At 42.4% G+C, this 20,045-nt stretch overlaps 1 long non-coding RNA gene across 3 annotated transcripts in view; it reads left to right on the top strand.

Moving 5' to 3' along the window:
- The window catches only part of LOC307222778, a 104,938-nt gene that overhangs the window by 14,052 nt on the left and 70,841 nt on the right, over positions 1-20,045 (top strand). Inside the window, exons 3-4 of one of the 3 annotated variants that reach the window (XR_013841878.1) lie at positions 7,484-7,538; positions 12,783-12,911. This is a non-coding gene — a long non-coding RNA (uncharacterized lncRNA). Of the gene's footprint in view, positions 1-7,483; positions 7,539-9,265; positions 9,320-12,782; positions 12,912-20,045 lie in introns of those variants that run through there. The other 2 variants (XR_013841879.1, XR_013841877.1) reach the window with 2 other exon arrangements.

Raw genomic sequence — 20,045 nt, 5'->3', positions numbered from 1 at the left:
ATTCAGAAGGAGGTAGACACCACCGTGGGAGCAGGGCCAGGGTGAGAGAGTGCTAGAGTTCTGTCTGGTCCTGTTACATGGGATCAATTCCAATCTGTTACCTCCGAGGATGTGGACAGGCTGCTTGGATGAGTGAAACCAACCACCTGTCTCCTTGATCCTTGCCCATCCTGGCTGATAAAAGCGAGCCAGGAAGGGCTGGGTGATGGGCTCTGTGGGGTGGTGAATGCTTCCCTCTGTGAGGGAGCCTTCCCAGACCTGCTGAAAGAGGCAGTCATTAAACCGCTTCTTAAAAAACCATCTTTAGACCCGGCCAATTTGGCCAACTATCGCCCAGTCTCAAATCTACCATTCTTGTGCAAGGTGATTGAGTGGGTGGTTGCCGAACAACTCCAAGCACGCCTGGAGGATGTGGACCATTTGGATCCCTTCCAATCGGGATTCAGGCCTCACCATGGGACTGAAATTGCCTTGGTCGCGCTGGTTGATGATCTCCGGCGGGCTAGGAACAAAGGTGAGAGCTGTTTCCTAGTTCTGCTGGATCTCTCAGCGGCCTTTGACACCATCAACCATAACATCCTTCTGGACCGTCTAGAGGGGCTGGGAGCTGGGGGCACTGTTATACGGTGGTTCCACTCCTTTCTCCTGGGCCGTGTCCAGAAAGTGGTGGTGGGGGGTGAGTGTTCAGACCCCTGGGCTCTCACTTGTGGGGTGCCTCAGGGTTCCGTCCTCTCCCCCATGCTTTTTCATATCTATACGAAGCCGCTGGGAGAGATCATCAGGGGGTTTGGACTGGGTGTTCATCAGTATGCAGATGACACCCAGTTCTACCTCTCCTTTAAATCAGAACCAGTGAAGGCAGTTAAGGTCCTGTGTGAGTGCCTGGAGGCGGTTGGAGGATGGATGGCGGCTAACAGATTGAGGTTGAATCCTGACAAGACAGAAGTACTGTTTTGGGGGGACAGGGAGCGGGTGGGTGTGGGGGATTCCCTGGTCCTGAATGGGGTAACTGTGCCCCTGAAGGACCAGGTGCGCAGCCTGGGAGTCATTTTGGACTCACAGCTGTCCATGGAGGTGCAGGTTATCTCTGTGTCCAGGGCAGCTGTCTACCAGCTCCACCTGGTACGCAGGCTAAGACCCTACCTGCCCGCGGACTGTCTCGCCAGAGTGGCGCATGCTCAAGTTATCTCCCGCTTGGATTACTGCAACGCGCTCTACGTGGGGCTACCTTTGAAGGTGACCCGGAAACTGCAATTAATCCAGAATGCGGCAGCTAGACTGGTGACTGGGAGCGGCCGCCGGGACCACATAACACCAGTTCTGAGAGATCTGCATTGGCTCCCAGTACGTTTCCAAGCACGATTCAAAGTGTTGGTGCTGACCTTTAAAGCCCTAAACGGCCTCGGTCCTGTATACCTGAAGGAGCGTCTCCACCCCCATCGTTCAGCCCGGACACTGAGATCCAGCGCCGAGGGCCTTCTGGCGGTTCCCTCATTGCGAGAAGTGAGGCTACAGGGAACCAGACAGAGGGCCTTCTTGGTAGTGGCACCCGCCCTGTGGAACGCCCTCCCATCAGATGTCAAAGAGATAAACAACCACCTGACATTCAGAAGACATCTGAAGGCAGCCCTGTTCAGGGAAGTTTTTAATATGTAACGCTGTATTGTTTTTAACACTTGATTGGAAGCCGCCCAGAGTGGCTGGGGAAACTCAGCCAGATGGGCGGGGTATAAATAATAAATGATGATGATGATGATGTTATAAAGATTGATCACAATTAAGAGGATTGCTGGAGTCACTTCTCTTAGCATCAATGATGTAAACAATCCTGATGAATTTTATTTCCCAAAGTCCCTGGAAATTGTCAAGCCTTGAATTCTCGATTTACAGTTTGTTACTTGAGCGACGGTAAAGAGGCATGCTTTTAATACAACACACTGCCTTGGATCCTTGCCTGATTCAGTAATACAAATAATTCCAGCCCAGGAGAGCTATTGACTAAAATGAAATTGTCCGGAGATGGAATGCAAAAATTGCCCACAATTTGGCAGAATTTCTATGCAAGAGTGTCCAAGGATTAGGATTATGCAACCTCAGAGAGGAGAATTTCATTAGCCTGTTCTTTTTATCATGCTCTTAAAACAAGATACAATAAAGCGAAATAAAATGCAACGTTAAATATTCTGAGAATTGCAAAAGTACTTGTTTTTTTATTTATACTTACGCTATTGGTGTTGATTTCTATAGCTGGGTCTGCATGCACTAGGGAATGCCTGTGAGTTAATAGCAGGTTAACTGTGATATCATCCAACCCATAGAATCTAGGCTGAACTGAAACTGGCTGAGTTTCAGTTCACATATTATTTCAGAAAGTGTGAATTAAATGCAGACTGATTTGAATTTCTCCCTGATCCGTAGATGTGAGAGGTAATTGCTGAAGAGAGTCATGTAGCCGAGGCCATTGCAAGCTGTAATTACAAGTGAGAAATGACTATGAGCTATCTACTTGTTGCAAATCTAATAATGAGACATTACTGGATAGAGTTCTGCCATGTACTCTCTCCCGCAATCCCTGTCCCAGTCCCACAATCCCTCCTTTTTTCTCTTTGATGATTAAAACAGGTGCCGTAGCCCTTGCTGCTTTACTTTTAAATGTGGAAAACCAGACAGAGACATAGAAACTTGCAGGCCAAGTGCTATTACGGCAGTCTGTGATCTCGGGTAATCTGATTAGTCTGATCAGACTCTTAGATACACGCTTCCTTTTCTCTCAAGGGGTGTTACATCACTTAACCACCATACTGCAACATTACACAAATTGCTTTGTTAACTTAAGCCGGCTTGGCATACAACTTTTTTGGGGTTGCTTTTTCAGGGTGGTTATTGTTGCTTAAATGCTTTCTTCCTGTCTTGCTGGCTGTCAAATGATAAATGTTGAGGGTTGCTCTGTTTTGCATGCCGAAGTCCTATCTGCCAAATATCTGCCAGATACCTGCCTACCTGTCTGTCTACGCACCCTTAGAGCTTTGAAGCTAGCAGCAGTCCCAAACTGAGGAAGGAGTCCTGTCTATATTAGAGTGCTTTAGACTTACGAGATGCCCTTTATTGTTCCTGTAGAACTTTGCAGTCCACCAACTGGAGCCAGATGTGAAATTGGGGTTCAGGAAAGGGCACACAGAATGTCAGAAAAAAGTGTCTTTCACAGTGTTTTTCCCAGTGGCCTACCATGTATCCCAATGGGAAGTCACCAGCTGGATTGAACCACAGTCATGCAATGGAGCTTCCTCTCTCCTCACCTAGGCTCCCAAATTCTGCTCCAGAGGGTCCCCTAATGGAAGGGCAGTGCTGGATACAACCTAGCATCAACACTGTAGATCATGCACAAATCCTTTTACATAAATTCTTCTACTCCAGTCAGGGCTGGATTTAGGTTGGATGAGGCCCTAAGCTACTGAAGGTAATGGGGCCCTTTATATATCCAGTTGTCCTTTGTCAACAACAAATTTTTGCTGTTTTTTGTGTTGAATACATGCTATATGGTAATTTATGGACCTAATAGGTATCTAAAGCCATTTTATTTGTTTTTTATCTTATATTTTGGAAATGTACATCCAGTTTTTTGCTTTGAATTTTTTTGGGGCCTCCCTAGAGAGTAGCTATAGCTTAGCTATAGCCCCAGACTATAGCTTGTTTAGTTTATACGTAAATCCGGCACTGACTCCAGTTTCCCCTCCAAGCTTTCTTGGTTTCACTTTCAGCAGCTTAATTTAGAAGGAAAAAATGTATTTCTGTTGTTCCTTCGGTTACAACTGGGAGTCAGAAATCCTTTCTGAACTACTGCAAATCACCTGAAAATCTAACAATAGACCCTGAGCAAGTTCAAGGTGCAGCCTAGAAACTAGAAAGGTGGGGGCAATGGTCTATCCAGCAGTTTTTTTGCTCCTTTCACAGTCCACTTGAAAATTGCTAGAGGTTCCAGAGCGCCATTTAATGAACTATGTGTGTGCTTTACAAAACAAAACGTGTATCGAATGCTAGCTCTACTCACAGTAGACCCATTGGGGTTAATGAACCTGAATAACTTGGGCTCATTAATTTCAATGGGCCGACTCATTTCTAGGTTTGCATTGCTACATATAGATTAGCCTATGCAAATTCTATGCAAATCTGTGTCCTCTTAATTGGTCTTCCTAAGTAGCTTATCAGGAAGGAGATTTACTTCTGGGTAGCAGCCCTCTTTAGGCCATAAATTCCCATCTGCTTCATTCCCACCCCTACTTCTCTGAAAATATATGTGATGTCCAGCAGCTTTTTCCGAAAGAAGTCTTCCAACTATATTCTTGCACAAAACCAAGATGAGCTGATTTTGTGGCACATGGTTTGGCAAAGGAGTAAAAAGTAGGGGAGGGAGATGGAGAGGGAGAACTTGAGACTGTGGCTGTCAATGACAGGAATGGAAACTTTGGGAGAAAAGACGAAGCATCTGATGATTTCCTTAAAAAGCACAAGAAATCAGAGAAGCCAGGAAATGCCATCGAAGCCAATATGCCTGCCCATCCCAGTTCTTAATCCCATTCAGCACTGATGACACATGGATCAGGACTAGATGACATGCCAATAAAAGGAAAAAAAGAATAGAATGGAAAGGAAAAGAAAAGAAAGGATATCCTTCTGGTAACCATTCAAGAATGCAGATTTACAAACTTGTATATTCAAACACTGCTATACATAGTCCCTTTTCAAAGAAGAACCCCTTTGCACCAGTGACGCACCAAACTCTGACTGCTTAGAGATAATGCATCTTCTTTTGGTACCCATTTTTCTTCCAACATTTTTTTAATTAAAAAAAAAGTAACTTTTTAATTGAGGAACTTTTAAGTCCTCAGAGGGGTCTTTACTGTGGGCCAGAAGCCCTGAGCAGGAGGACAGAGCTGCTATTACAGAGGAACTCTGCATCACTGTCATTTTAAATATACCCCAGAACTTTGGCTCAGTTTTGTCAGAGAATTGGGACAAGTTGGGATGGAATTCACCTTAAGCATATTCAGTGAGAATGACCCTTGTCAGATCCAGAAGGGGAGCGTGACTGGTTTAGTTGCACTGGACACTGAGCCTCAGAGGCACTGCAGGAGATGCCACAATGACACCTTAGAATGGAATATGGGAGACAGGGGTCACCAAATATTGATGCCATGCAGGGCATAGCTGTCAACGTTTCCCTTTTTTTAAGGGAAATTCCCTTATTCCGAATAGGATTCCTCGCAAGAAAAGGGAAAAGTTGATAGCTATGACACAGGGCACTTCTGAAATTTGAGACCCCAAGGACTGCCACTGTCAGATATGCATAGTAGCGTGAGACCTCTGGGAAATGCAAATGCATTCCTTCTTCTCTGTCTGACCTCTGTCCTAATCACCCCAAACATATCCTGATTTGTCCAATCTAGACCCTGAAGGAGAATGCTCCATTCCAGAGGCACTGCACACTGCTGGCAAACTTATTATAGATGTCTGACCACCCAATAAGGTTAGGTTAGCTTCCTGTTTGGACCAGTGTTTTGCCTGAACAACAGTCTTCTGGACTCTGGTGTGGTCTTTGGTTCTGACTCCCTGACACAACTCTTGGTCCCTGACCCCCTTCCAACAGCTGTCTACAGCTCAGTCCTGGCACAGGGTTAGATTCTATGGCACTACAATGCACATAGGAATCCCAAAATCCCAGTGATGGAGCCAGCTACATATGGATGTTCCTACTCAGCTGTTGCCTGGCCTAGAAGGGCAGGTGCAACTAAAGTCACTCCCCACTGGTCTGCCTTATAGCAACTGGTGCCTCTTATACGTATGGTTCCAGTGATGGCATGTATGCTTCTGTACTCAGCATGACAAAGCAGTTCCTGTGCTGTTGTGTGCGTGATGGGATCACACAATTTCCACTCAGATACTCCTTAGCTGTATGTATTGCATCCACAGTCCTTGAGTGCACTAAAATTATTGCTCAGTTTCATCTAGCTTGAAAACACACACACACATTATGAATGGCATAAAGCATAATGAATTGCATGAAGAAAGGCCCAGAAGAAGTCTTAAGTGGATGCCTTCTTTCTGCATTTAGGTTGCTCTGCTTTGCCAGAAGTCTTTCGGTCTCCTTGTCATTTTTCCCCTCTACATAACCTAAGTAACACTGATATATTGCATATTTTCATTTAGCTCTTTGAAGCACAATCCACTTAGTGATTAGAAACCTCACACAATTTAGCAGATACCATCAGTGCAGAAACTTGCTACAAGCATGTCCCTTAATAAGCAAAGCGAATATTTGAAGTGTGGTTTGTGGTTGCTGCTTTTCGTTCCTGGATTATAAAATGAGGACAAGACATGTTTGATGGGTACTCTAGATTACCTTTGCCCAGTTCCTGTGACTCAGATGATATGTAAAGGATGGCTTTCCATTACTTGTCAGAGGCCCATTTGCCCCATTATAACCCAAGACCATTGTGCTGAAAAAATGTCTAGAAGTATGAAAATGTGGACACTAGCAAACTTTTAGCAATATGTAATAGAGTGTTACTGAGTCTAAAGGAATGGGGTGAGCCCTCAGCCTTCCTGAACCCAGGCCAGTGAGAAATGAGTCCAAAACTGGAAATTCTTGGCAATATGGGGAATGCACTGTTTTTGTTTCCATTTGTTTGAAATATGTACTTTGGTTATAGCTCCTTCTATTTGTGCTCTTAAATGGTTTATTAGGTGGAAGCTATCTAGGGTGCAATTTAGGGAAGGCTGGACCGGAGTGGGAAGAAAAGTCATTAACCCCTATGTTTCAGACGAGATGTGTGTATTCTTCAGGAAGACATGTGGTTGGTTATCATGTGAGGTACCAAACTGAAACAGCAAATGCTTTTAAAATACACCAAACCAGCCTGTAGACCTTTCTGGGAATCTCACCGTACCACTGATATAGCTCTGCTTCCAACAACTAAACCTTTCAGTGGTACTTCTGGGTGGTGATAACTATGGTCCAGCCTAGTGCTTCCCAGATGTTGCTAGAACTTCAACTCCCATCATTCCTCACTTGGCCATGTTGACTGCTGTTGATGAGTGTTGTAGTGCTAACATATTGAGGGCCTCGGGTTCAGGAAGGCTTGGCTATAGTCCTAGTCATATATTAGTCTTTAGTGTGGAAGAGACAGGAGGCCAAGCTTCCAGGACCCAGCCCAAGTAGTGTGCCCAGCTATCCCTCCCACTCAATGTCTCTATTAAGCTTCACTCCTGTGACCTGATTTTGGTCACTAGAGACTCTTCTCCCTCCATCCCTCCCTCTCTTTCTCTCTCTCTGTCTGTCATAGAACTATTAAGCCAATGATTTCAAGAATCCATTGAAGCTATTTTTATATGTGGAAATGTATTAAAAATATAGTTTTACTTCTGATAAAACACAGCATAAACCCAAGGATTCCATTAATATATTTGTAATCTCTTTCCCTTGCAGTGGGATGATGACCTTGCATCTTTGACACTATTGGTGAAAGGAAATGGATCAAACTGTGAGTAATGGGTTACTTCCTCACATACAAACACAAACGTCCTTTTCTCTCCCCACTCCCCAGCCCCACCCCGCGCCACTGCCAATTGCTTTTAAGGCCACCTTTTATCATTGTTTTTCCTTCTGAAACATGCATTTAAATAACTGAGGACTTTGGTTTCACCACTTTCTCCTCTCCTGTCAACGAGGGTTGCAAACAAGATTGAATCTATTGTGGGGAGGCATGGGGCTCTGTACATGAAGGCTGTCATGCAGAACAAAGGAAGTTCCTTGATAGCAAGTGAGACCACATCTCTCTCTAGCTGAACAGAAAAAGGCCAAAAGAGCCTGCTGGATCAGACCAGTGGCCCATCTAATCCAGTATCAAGTTCTCAGAGTGGCCATCCAGATGCTTGAGGGAAGCTGTGTATCTTCCATACTGACTGACAAGACCTTTGTGACGATGCCAGTGATTGAACCTGGGATGTTTTGCATGCAAAGCATGTGCTCTGCCACTGCTCTATGGACATTAGCTCAGGATCATGTATGTACAGTGGTACCTCAGGTTAAGTACTTAATTCGTTCCAGAGGTCAGTTCTTAACCTGAAACTGTTCTTAACCTGAAGCACCGCTTTAGCTAATGGGGCCTCCCGCCACTGCCACGCTGCCGGAGCACAATTTCTGTTCTCACCCTGAAGCAAAGTTCTTGACCCGAGGTACTATTTCTGGGTTAGCGGAGTCTGTAACCTGAAGCGTATGTAACCTGAAGCGTATGTAACCTGAGGTACCACTGTACACACAAACACATAGCACCAGGCTGGGACCTTCAATACAAATAGCACACCAGAGTCAGAAGATCTTGTTGGCTACACAGCTGCTTGCAACCCTGCTTGTACTCTGGAAAACATTTAACACACTTATGGTTCTATAAATAAATACATAGAAAAGATGGAAATATTCAGATGCAGAGTGTTAATTGCCATTGGCCTCTCTTATGAGTAGAATCAATTCACCAAGGATATTCTAACCAGAACAACCCACTACTTCATGCTCAAATGTCTCTCTAGTAAAACAAGTTGCTGTTAGGGATGAATGTGGCATGTCCCTTTGAGGCAACTGTATGGACATTGTACTTCTAAAAAAGAGGGGTGCTTCAAACTCCCCACCTTCCAGATTCAGATTCAGAACATGGTGTGATCCAAAGTGTCCTTGTTTGTTACAGCACTGTGTGGGCATCTGGTGGTGGTCCAGAGAGGCTCTCAACAGAGAGAAATCTTGGAATGGGATGGTTCTACAGCCCTCACATAGGAAGTGGCTTGTAGGTCCAGGAGGTGTCTCAGGTACCAACTACCCTGTCCCTCTGTCTCTGGGGACCCAGAGAGACACTGCAGCCCGTTAACGATGGACTCTGTGACAAATGCTTTAGCTTTGCTTCAGAAACAGAAGCAGGTAATTTTAAACTCTCAAATCCAGGATGAAATTTGGATGTGTATAATTTTGGAGGCGTTGCTAATAGCTAGCCAGGATCATATATGCAAAAAGATGTATTCACTTACGAAGGGATGGGAGTGAAGATGCCTGCCTGCAGACTGTATTATTTGTGAACACAACACTTGTCTAAAGCGTGTAAAACAAAGTCAAGCCATACTGAATGCATTCATTACCAAGCCATCAAATTTACAGAACGGGGATGAAATCTGTTTCTGTTTAGGCTATATCTGGAACAGCTTATTATTATTATTTTTACAGTGTTGCTTGTACCATTAACGTGCACGTGTGGAAAATGTAAGTTGCCCTTTCCAGTCCAGAACTGCAGCAGTACCATTTGGTAGTTATTAGCATAAAAACAACATTAACTGTTTCTCCATAGCGCTGAACTCTTTGTGGCCTTCCTAGAAATAATAGATGAAAACTATCCCCAAATAAATACCCACACTTCTAATAAATATTAACCATGGTGACCTTTAAATATGAAGCAAAGAGTTCTGCTCTATTGCTTTGTCCCCGATAATGTGAAAACCACCCCACGGGGTTGAAAAATTGACTGTTCATCGGTCCTCAGGCTGTGTTTGGATGTTTGTTCCAAGAAGGCTGTGTGCCAATGTTCATGAGTGGCTTCATCTTCAAAACACATAGTCTTGCTTTCTTTCAGCTTTCCTAATTCTTCACATTCTTTCCTAGCAGGGGAAAAAATAATATGTTGGCTGCATTAATAGCAGAAACATTTGGAAGGGTAAAAACAAACAAACAAAAATAATCAATTTTCAAGGTCCACTTGCAGATGGATGGAAGTGTTTATGAAACATTTATTGTTCGGTCACAAGAGAAAATGTTGCTGTAATAGCAAAGGAGAGGCATGAAAATAGTGGGAGATTATTTCTACCACCCACCCCAATATGCATTAAAATATGCTACTTTTCAGTTTGCAGTGACTTTAGGGGAAATGGGAATTTGGAACAAGGCAGAATTAAATAGGGTATCTACAGTATCTTACAATATCTTGAAAGTCATAGAATAAATAGTATCAATAGAGAAGACATGATTCTCAGCAAGGTTTAAACCAGGGGTGTAGAACCTGTGGCCCTTGATGCTGTTGGATTTCAACCCCCATCCAATCCAGCCAGCAATAGCAGTGGTCAGGTATAATGAGAGTTGCAGTCCAGCAACAGCCAAAGAGTCACAGGTTCCCACCCCTACCTTATATTCAAAGCCAAGACCCAAGTTAGGCACAATAGTCTTTGGTGACAAAGCTGCAGCAGAGATTTAAAATCACAAAACACGCAGCAAAGAAAAGTGTGTAAATATAGGCTGTAAAACCTTTTAAATGTGCCCTTTCCAGTGAAAGTATCCCACTTTTAATGGTTCTTTCCAAAGTATCCCAATTCCCTAGCACAAAGATAAACCACATGTTTAGAAACTCATAAAATGGTTTACTTACAAAACTATTCAAAGGTCAGATTCATGTGCTTTTCCATACAGCAGACAGAAAAAAATTGCACAGGCAATAAAATGTTGCTTGGTTACAAAACGGTAATACACACCACCATTTAAACAACTCTCCCCCCTGCTAAGACCATTCATGCAAAATGCATAGGTAATTGCCTGCAACACCAGGGCATTTGCCAGGAATAGGAACACTCTTGAGTCGGGATATAAGAAGGCAACAATTTTCATTCTAACTTGTATTTGTCACAATCCACAATGCTTTCATTCTGTTGCAGTTCAACTTCCACCAGACACTATGTTATTATTTTCACTGTCCACTGTTTAACAAGACTTATGTAACATACATAACTATTTATCTAATACAGTGGTACCTCTGGTTAATAACTTAATTCGTTCCGGAGGTCCATTCTTAACCTGAAACTGTTCTTAACTTGAGGTACCACTTTAGCTAATGGGGCCTCTCGCTGCTGCTGCGCCGTCACCGTGCGATTTCTGATCTCATCCTGAAGCAAAGTTCTTAACCTGAGGTCCTACTTCCAGGTTAGCAGAGTCTGTAACCTGAAGCATTTGTAACCCGAAGCGTTTGTAACCCGAGGTACCACTGTATATGTAACTTACATTCATTTAAATGTAAAGGAAACACCAAAATGAAATAAAATGAGATTAATTAATTCTTTGGACATTTAAAAACAGCAACAATAAGAATACTGACTATCTTCCCTTGAGTGGTTTCTCTTCCTGATCACAAATGAACTTGCACACTGCAGCCATTTCTGCTTCCTCTTCTGCTCTTGTCAGTTTTTCAACATCCCTACCTTTGAGGAGTAATCACATTTAATCTAAAACATTTTCCTGAATTGAATGCCCCCCTTGCCCACCCTAAAAAATATCCCCCATAGGGCCCAGGGCAGGTGTGCCTACTGAATTCATCCAAAGATGCCTCTGAAGGGGACTTTTGTGAAAGGGTTCATATGTTCCAAATATTGCACTTAGAAATGAAAGCCTCTGTTTTAATTATCGCAGCTCCTATCAGCTTGTCTTGATCTTGGCTGCACCATTTGAAAGAGATGATTACAAGGCCTCTGTACAAATGTGACTCTCAAATCTGAAAAGATAAAATGACCAGTTTTACCGAAACCAGTTTTGGTCTAGCAATCTTGTTGAAATTATCCAAGGGCCCTAAGGGACATTAATCAGATCAGTTTGCATCTCTCTCTGGGTGTGCAATTGCACAACTATTTTGCATACAAACTGCTTGCATGAATGCATACAAAGAAAGTGTTTGCATGGGCATGTAATTAAATAAGATCATATCTGACAAGCAAAGCCCAGATAGAATAAGCACTAATTACATGGTTACAGTAGAATCTAGCAGCATTCCATGGTTTAACAGAACCACATTTCTCTCTCTCTTCCAAATCTGACCATGACTGGGTGTGTCTGTTATTAGAGAAAGGTTCCTCATAATTTGTGAAAAAGGAGGGGGAAACCCTCCTCCATTTCAACTGATATAGTTCCCAGGAAATGAAGGAAATACAAGACACCAGTACAGGAAGCAAAGTAGTCTTCTTCTTCTTCTTCTTCTTCTTCTTCTTCTTCTTCTTCTTCTTCTTCTTCTTCGTCTCCTCCTCCTCCTCTTCCTCCTCCTCCTTCTTTATCCTCCACCCCTGCTGCATCAGGCCAAAGCCCCATTTGGTCCAAAAACTTGTTCTCACAATAGTCAATCAGATGCCTATGGGAAGCCCACAAGAAAGACACAACAGCACTTTTCCTATTTGTGATTCCCACCATTATGACCATATTGCCTCTGGGAGTGGAGGTAGAGCATAGCCATATCCTCAATAAAACATCATAGTTAGCAACAACAGATTCAAACTCACATCCCTACTGTCCTGCTGTGGCTCCCAGCCTATTCCTTTGTTGATGTCAGGGAGAACCCACCCTCCAGTTCATCCAAACCCTCTCCTACCAGGACAGGGGGAGGCTGCATCAGTGCTTCTGCTGGGGGCTAAAAGTGTGGCTGGTTTTATGGAGGATGCTCAGTCACCTCAAGGGAACACCAAGGACGCTTGCTCAGGGTTTGCCAAAACATGGAACTGGACCTGTTCAGGTGTGTAACCATTTGGGTTTTAAACACATGTATGCATAGACACAGCATGAATGCAAGGGCTAGTGACTTAATAGACATGACTGACTTAGGTTCATATAACTATTAGTCAAGGCCATCTGGCGAGACCTCAGTGCTGAATGGGGAACCCAAGCAATGGGGCTCCTGGATCTGAACTGGAGTCTAACACTCTTTAACTATTGTGTTATGCAGTAGATCAGAGATCTTCTCTGCATCCCAAGCAACAGTCCATGTGAACTTGGTGAGAAGAAGGAAAAAGAATGAGAGACAGTTAAGGGAGAAAATTCAATGGGTGGAATAATTCAGAGAAAACTGGCAAGGTAATCTACCCTGTTATTACCCTCATGAAATACAAGGTGCCATCTTTCACAAGGAAGAGCTCTAGGCCCATAGCTTGTTGGTAAAGCCTTTTGATTTGTATGTTGAAGTCCTTAGGTTAAATCTCCAGCATCTCTAGGTAAGCCTGGGAAAGACTCCTCACCTGAAACCCTGAAGAGCTACTGCCAGTCAATGTAGACAATACTGAGCTAGGTTGGCCAATGGTCTGCCTCAGTATACGGCATCATTCTTAAGGTGTGCATAAGCCTCACGTATAATGTCTCTCAGGCCAGAGACCTTTGAATATTTACACCAGTGAAGTATCAGGCATACAAATCTCAAGATAATTTTTTGTTGTTGTCCCTTCAATATTTCTCAATAGTTTAATTATTGTTTTAAGTAGTGATGCTGTGAAGCAGGATTTTCAGATTTTTGCCTCTTCTGTCCAATTCCCAGGCATCCTTTTCTGAGAAACATGCTGATGAAGCAAGCAATTAGATATCTTCCTTGAAATCTCCCTGTCTTACAAGTTAAGGGGAGACACCCCTATTATTCTTAGCAAAGGGGAGGGGGAGGAATGTTGCTCCTCTAACTAAGTGTTATGTAAAAGCTCTGTTACTTTCCCTCAGTAAAGATGGATAGATGTTTAGGGCACTATAAGCAGAATGAAAGACTGTTCCAACACAACCCGAGTTGGGTTGCACATAGGGATGAACAAAACTGTCATAAGAACCTAAGAAGGCCCCCACTGGATGGTGTCAAAGGCCCATCTAGTCCGGCATCCTGTGCGCACAATGGGCAATTAGATGCTTATGGGAAGCCCACAAGCAGCACCTGAGCACAATAGCACTCTCCCTACCTTCACTTCCCAGTATTTGCGCTAGGAAGGCTACTGCCTCTGACAGTCGAGAAGGACCATAGCTATCATGGCTAATAGCCACTGGCAGTGGCGTAGCGTGGGTTGTCAGCCCCCGGGGCAAGGCAAGTAATTTGCACCCCCTAACCCGTGGATTTGTGCCCCCTAACCCGTGGATTTGCGCCCCCTAACCCTAACCCCCAGATGTTGTGCCCGGTGCGGCCGGGCCCCCCTGCACCCCCCACGCTACGCCACTGGCCACTGGCCACTGGTAGCTTTATCTTCCATGAATTTGTCCAACCTTCTTTTAAAGCTACCCAAGTGGCTATGTTCTACCTCCACTGTTGGAGGACACCTCTGAACATCAGTTGCTGGGAGTTGCAGGTAGGTGGAGATTGCTGTTTTGCTCAGGTGCTGCTTCCCCGTTTCCCACAGGTATCTGGTTATCCACTGTGAGAACAGAGTTCAGGTCTAGATAGGCCTTTGGCTCAATCCAGCAGGGTTCTTTTTATGTTCTTAAGACAGTTTTGTCCATCCCTAGATTCTTGATCTTTGGCCATGGCTGGTAAACTTGAGGCTCAGAGCCTAGCTGTTTTCACAGCCATCAAATTGAATGTAAAATCCTGTTGGTGGAAAGCTTCCCCCTTCCTTTGTATATTGCCAGCCTAATGGCTGCAGAATCCAGTCCTTAATTGACCGAGTAGCTTGTATAATGCGGATGGTTAAAATGACGAGATTGGACAGTTATTTCTTGAAATTTGTGTGCCGTTCTGTGACGGCTGTTGTTGTTAAATGCCCTACTAAAACTAGCAAGTCGTAGCTATAGCAGTCATTTTGTTTAGCTGAGGATTATTACACATTTTATGTTCCTGGTCTTTACATTTTATTGGGAGTATTTTGTTAGCTTCATAAATTATTCCATCACTAAGGAGGCAGCAGGCATGTAAAAACCAGATTCAACATAGCTTCCTCTGTGGCTTTTGTTTGTCAAAGCAAAATGGGTCCTCCTCTACTTCCTGGCTTGAAAATAAAACATTATCCTATCTTATTTTTAAAGAGGCACGTTCCCTCTGCAGGGAAACTTCAAAAGTAGAGACTCAGCTTAAACTAATTTGCTCCAATGCACACATGAAGCTCTGGCATATTCCATATTGTGTGAGAGAGAGCTCCATGCACAAACTGCACCTCCTCCTTCTGACCACAATAAATTATAGGGACTGGATTGTGCTGTATATTAGGGATGGGGAAGAAATCCAATTCAGTTAGCATTTAAACTTCATCTGCAGTTTCCAAAATAATACGTAAATGGAAACACATCAATTCTCCAAAATTGCAGTTATCTGAATTTTGCAGTGCAGTTCTTCAACCAAGTAATGTACAGTGATGGTTTGGTTCCCGAACAGCTTAGCTGACGAACAAATCAGCTCCCAAACACCGCAAACCTAGAAGTAAGTGTTCCGGTTTGCAAATGTTTTTCGGAAGCCAAACATCTGTTTTGGCTGTCGGCATTGTTTCCAGGGCCAATCAGCCAATCAGAAGCCACACCTTGGTTTGCAAATGTTTTGGAAGTCGAACGGACTTCCAGGTACCACTGTATATAAAAATGCTCATGCTAGGGTAAAGTGTACGTAAAAGGGCATACATTTGTGAAAATAACAAAAAATGGGAAATTGCTTTACAAGATTGTATATACCAAAATGTATAAATTCAGCAGAAATCCGAACTAAAATGCTGATTTAAAGAGAATGCATTTCAAGAGAAGTTAACAGGACTCATACTGGATGATGAAAATCTCTCTGGGCATTCTTAGACACCTTTATGTTGTTGTCACGCAACGTTGCCTGAAGAGCAACATGAAGGGAGAGATTGGGAGGAGTATTGGAAAGGTTACCAAATGAAAGTATCCCAAGGGGGTATCACATGTCCTAGAGATTGGCATCAAAGCAACCACTGCTGGTTTTGAACTATAAAGTCTTAATGGGCTCAGAACTGCAATACCTCAAGGATGGGTCTTTCCATATGAATTGACCTGGACCCTCGGATCATCATTTGAAGTCCTCCTTTGTGTGCCTCTTCCATGACAAGACTGGAAAGTGGCAACACGGGCCTTTTGTGTGGTGGCTCCCCAAGGAAGCTTTTCTGGCACCTTGATAACATATCTTTAGGTGTCAGGCAAAAACATCCCTCTTCTCCCAGGCCTTTGGCTAATTAAACAATCTATGGCCTTTTAAACTGTGTTGAGGAATGTTGTTTTTGTTTGTTACTATGTTATGTATTTTTGTGTTTCTATAGAAATTTAACAAATAAAGTAGTAGTAGTAGTAAAACCAGGTAAAAATATTAATCAGTATTCAAAGGTTGGTTTGTTTTTAAACAATTGCTTGCATACATGAACCTCGTAGAAGCATTCAGCCTGAATGTGGAAGGCCAAGAGGCAGTAATGGATAATGTGGTGGAGCAGCAATGATCACATCACCTTCCAATCGCTGAGCTGCACCCACTTACTGGGAAACGGAGAGGCAAGGCAAAGTGACCAGAGGTCAGCACATCTGCACTGTGTTCATCTTACCTCATCCCTTCCCAATAATAATAATAATAATAATATTTTTTTATTTATACCCCGCCCTTCCCGGTTCAGAAAACCGGGCTCAGGGCGGGTAACAACAAATTTTAAACACTTAATTGCAATACAACATAGAAGCAGCATAAAATACATTATAAAAGCATGAATAACAATAAAATTCAAAGTTCAAAAATCAATTTGGGGAAAATCTATCCAATAAGCATTAGTCACCAGGGCTAGCTGGCTGAATTAGTCCTACTTGGGCCAGTGAGGAGGCCAGGGGAGAATTAGCTGTGGAGTCTCAGGGACATCAGCACAACTCCTCCCTGCAGGCAGCACCTATACTATCCTTTTAATGTACTTTCTTACAAAACGTGTATTTATGCAATGTGGTTTATTGTAAAATATGCATTTTATATTAAATTTGTCACTTTTCTTTCAACCAAGAAGTGCATTGCTAAATTCAGAGAAGTGCAAAGAGCAGCCAGTCATTTTAACCATTGTTCTGTACTGCCTTCAGTGGGTATTAAGCATTGTTGTTCCCTGCCCTGATACCTTATAAATACTTTTATAAATAACTAAGGAAAATCCACAGGGAAACATATTAACCCAGGAGGTATGGAACAGATTAGTTTGTATCAGAATTTGAATGATGATGATGATGATGATCCCACAAACATCCTTAGTACAAAAATTCCATAAGATTCCTGCATTTAACCCTAAAATGGTGGTCTCCCTGTCTGAGAAAAGCAAACTTCTGGATACCATTTCTCTGGCAATCACTTTGTGTGCAAGGCGCTGAAATGATGTGCGTCATTCCAATCTAACATTTTCTGTGAGTGATGCTTACATTTTGACTCTACTTTTTATTCATATTTTTCATAAGGAGAAGCTAAAGTTGCTGCTCTCCGCCAAGGTCACCAAGAGTTCACTAAATGCTGATAGACTGTGTTCTGTATTAATGGCGCTAAGCTAACTGCCTCCCAGTTCTGCCAGATCCCTTTCTTTAAAGAAATAGCTCTGTATTTCACGAGGAAATATTTTGTAAAGCTTTCCCTGCTGATAATTTGTCTGAAAAAAGAGACAGGCTTAATTATTTATATTGACTTGGAAAGTTGGGTATTAGATACGTTCAATAAGATCTGTGCTTTGTTTATGTAGAAATATATGGAATGAGATAAATATATCCAGATTGTGGAAAGAGCTGATTTCTTATTTCTGAGCTAATTGTTTGCATTTTTAGCCCAGTTTGCAACCCGGAACTTAACTAACAATTGGAAGTTAAATTGGAAGTGCTGATTTGTCAGTAACCTTTAATATAGACTAATGAACGGGGGGAAAGGCTTGGAGAAATGACTTCAGATCTCTGCCATGGTTTCATTGTGTGGCCTTGGTCAATTCTCGGCACTTCAGTATGGGGTATGTGTAAAGCAAAGCAGGAACCAAGCAAGCTAACAAACATTGCTCAGGGCAAAAGTCCTGCCTGACTTGAAGCTTTTTTTATTCCTTCCAAGTCAAAGGGAGGCAATGGCCAACTCTGGCTCCTCCAAACACTGAGAATGACTTAGCCAGTAAGCTAGCCTTGGTTGCTCACCAAGGCTGGGTTCTTTGTTATAGCCCTCCCTGCCTATCTCATGTGATACTAGGGGTGGAGGAGAAATTCAGTTTGGTTTTGCATTTGAAGGCAAACCTTCATAATTTGCACTTCCCAAAACAAGATGCAACCCGAAACATAGCTGTCCTTCAAAAGTCTCTGAGTTTCGTGGTGCAGTTTTCAACCCCCAAATGTATAAAAAAATGAGTATGTAAAGGAAAGGTGAGCATAAAATGCATATATTATTGAAATAATATATTATTGAAAATAAACATACAAAATGCACTGTATTGGGGAAAATTCCTTGCAAAATGTGTATATTAGGAGAAATGCGCACTAAAATGCTGATAAATCTTCAGAATGGCTTTTTTTAAAATGCAAATGGATGCAGAAATGTGGTGAAGTAAACTCAAGAAACTAAAAAGAGAAACTAAAAAGAGAAACTGAGAGAAGCCACAGTTATATGATGCAGCTTTATTGTTTAGACTGTTAAACACTTACATGGTTGCCTCATTAATATCTGCCTTTGCCCAGACAAGAACTGCATGCATGTTAAAGCACTGCTGTTGTTATTGATGTATTTCCTATAATGAACAGTTGCTTAAATATCCTATTTAGGGAGAAGATAAGAAGCTCAGCCTTTCTGAGTAAAGCGTCTCTGTCCAACTTCTACTCTATTGCTGATTGATTAGTAGCACAGAAACGCCCACACTGTGCCTTCTGGTTTTGTGCCATGCACTATGAACTGGCAAGTCAACTGAGTTCAGACAGCGAGCGTCATTTATGGTTTCGAAGAAGCAAATAAGCCTGCCTCCCAACCACTCGAGATGGGGGGAGGTTATGAAGCCCTTGCAAATTGCAGTCACCTTTACGTCAGGAGGTTAAAGATCATGCTTGTCAACAGGTCAAGCTACAGTGCTAATTCACCTCACTAATGAGTCCCAAACATCCCATAGAACATATGTCAGCAGCTCTGGCCTGCCTCCAGTGAGTAAATAAAATGAAAACCTTATGGAGGAGGTTAGCCTAGCTTTTTGTCACACTTGCATGGGAATTTTCCCTTACTGTTATCTCTGCCATAGCTGCATTGCTTTTACCATCCTGTTGTATGTGTTTCATTCATGTGCTGAGTGAAAATGAGGAATTTTATCATTATTGCCGGGCTATAGCCATAGACCACTTTTGGATGCAAATGGAAAACATAAATAAAATAAATTAGAGCTTTAGGGGGCTTAACTTTCCTCCCTTCCCAGAGAAAATGCAGATGCAAGAGCCAGATTGGCTTCCACCTCCCCAGTTCTCTTACGCTCTCAGTTCCCTGGCCAAATTGCCTCCCTTTTCTAAAAGGTAAAAGTCAGATTTGGCTATGCTTGCTGCCTGAGCCAGAAGCTGTCTCAGAAATCTCTCAACTGCTACAATTTTTAGGGACAATTTACACACTTTCCAATCCACTGACCTGGGACAATCACAACTGAGACCATGTGTGTGTCTTCTTTACAGATGACAATCCTCGATTTGAAAGAAGCGTTTGCAGATGGGACCTTAAAGTTGCCCATCAACAGGCAGCACTCAGACAGCAGACTGAGGAAGCACACAGGTCAACTGGCCACCTTCTTTTTTTTTTAATGAATATTTATTAGCATTTTCAATAACAACACAAAAACAAAAATAAACAAAAAATGACAAAAATACAAAAATACAAAAGTAAAAACAATTAAAAACACATAAAATTTTAATTGTTTATTTTCTTTTAACTTGCTTCTCAGACCTCCTCGCACCTCCCCTTCTTGTATTCCAATTCAAATTATTAGCTCAGCAAATCCTTTTTACTTATTTCTCAACTTTAACTTGATAATTTATTTTAACATGTTATTATTTTATTTTTTCTCTTTCATCCGTTTCCTCAGTTTATTTTTACAAACCTTATTTTCATTTAATTTAGATCGTTTTAAAGACCAGTTTTAGCTTATCCAAACTTAAACATCAATACTTATACATCAATACTCATTCTTAAACATTTTTCCTAAAGTCGACCAAAATTCCCTTCCATGGCTTTCCCAATTTTCATACGAATAACAAAACAAAATATAAACAAACCAAAACAAATTATAATTATATACCCTTT

The sequence above is a fragment of the Podarcis cretensis genome (genome assembly GCF_951804945.1).
Source record: "Podarcis cretensis genome assembly, chromosome: 8".
NCBI classification, from domain to species: domain Eukaryota; kingdom Metazoa; phylum Chordata; class Lepidosauria; order Squamata; family Lacertidae; genus Podarcis; species Podarcis cretensis.
This window is presented reverse-complemented; position numbering and strand designations above follow the sequence as displayed.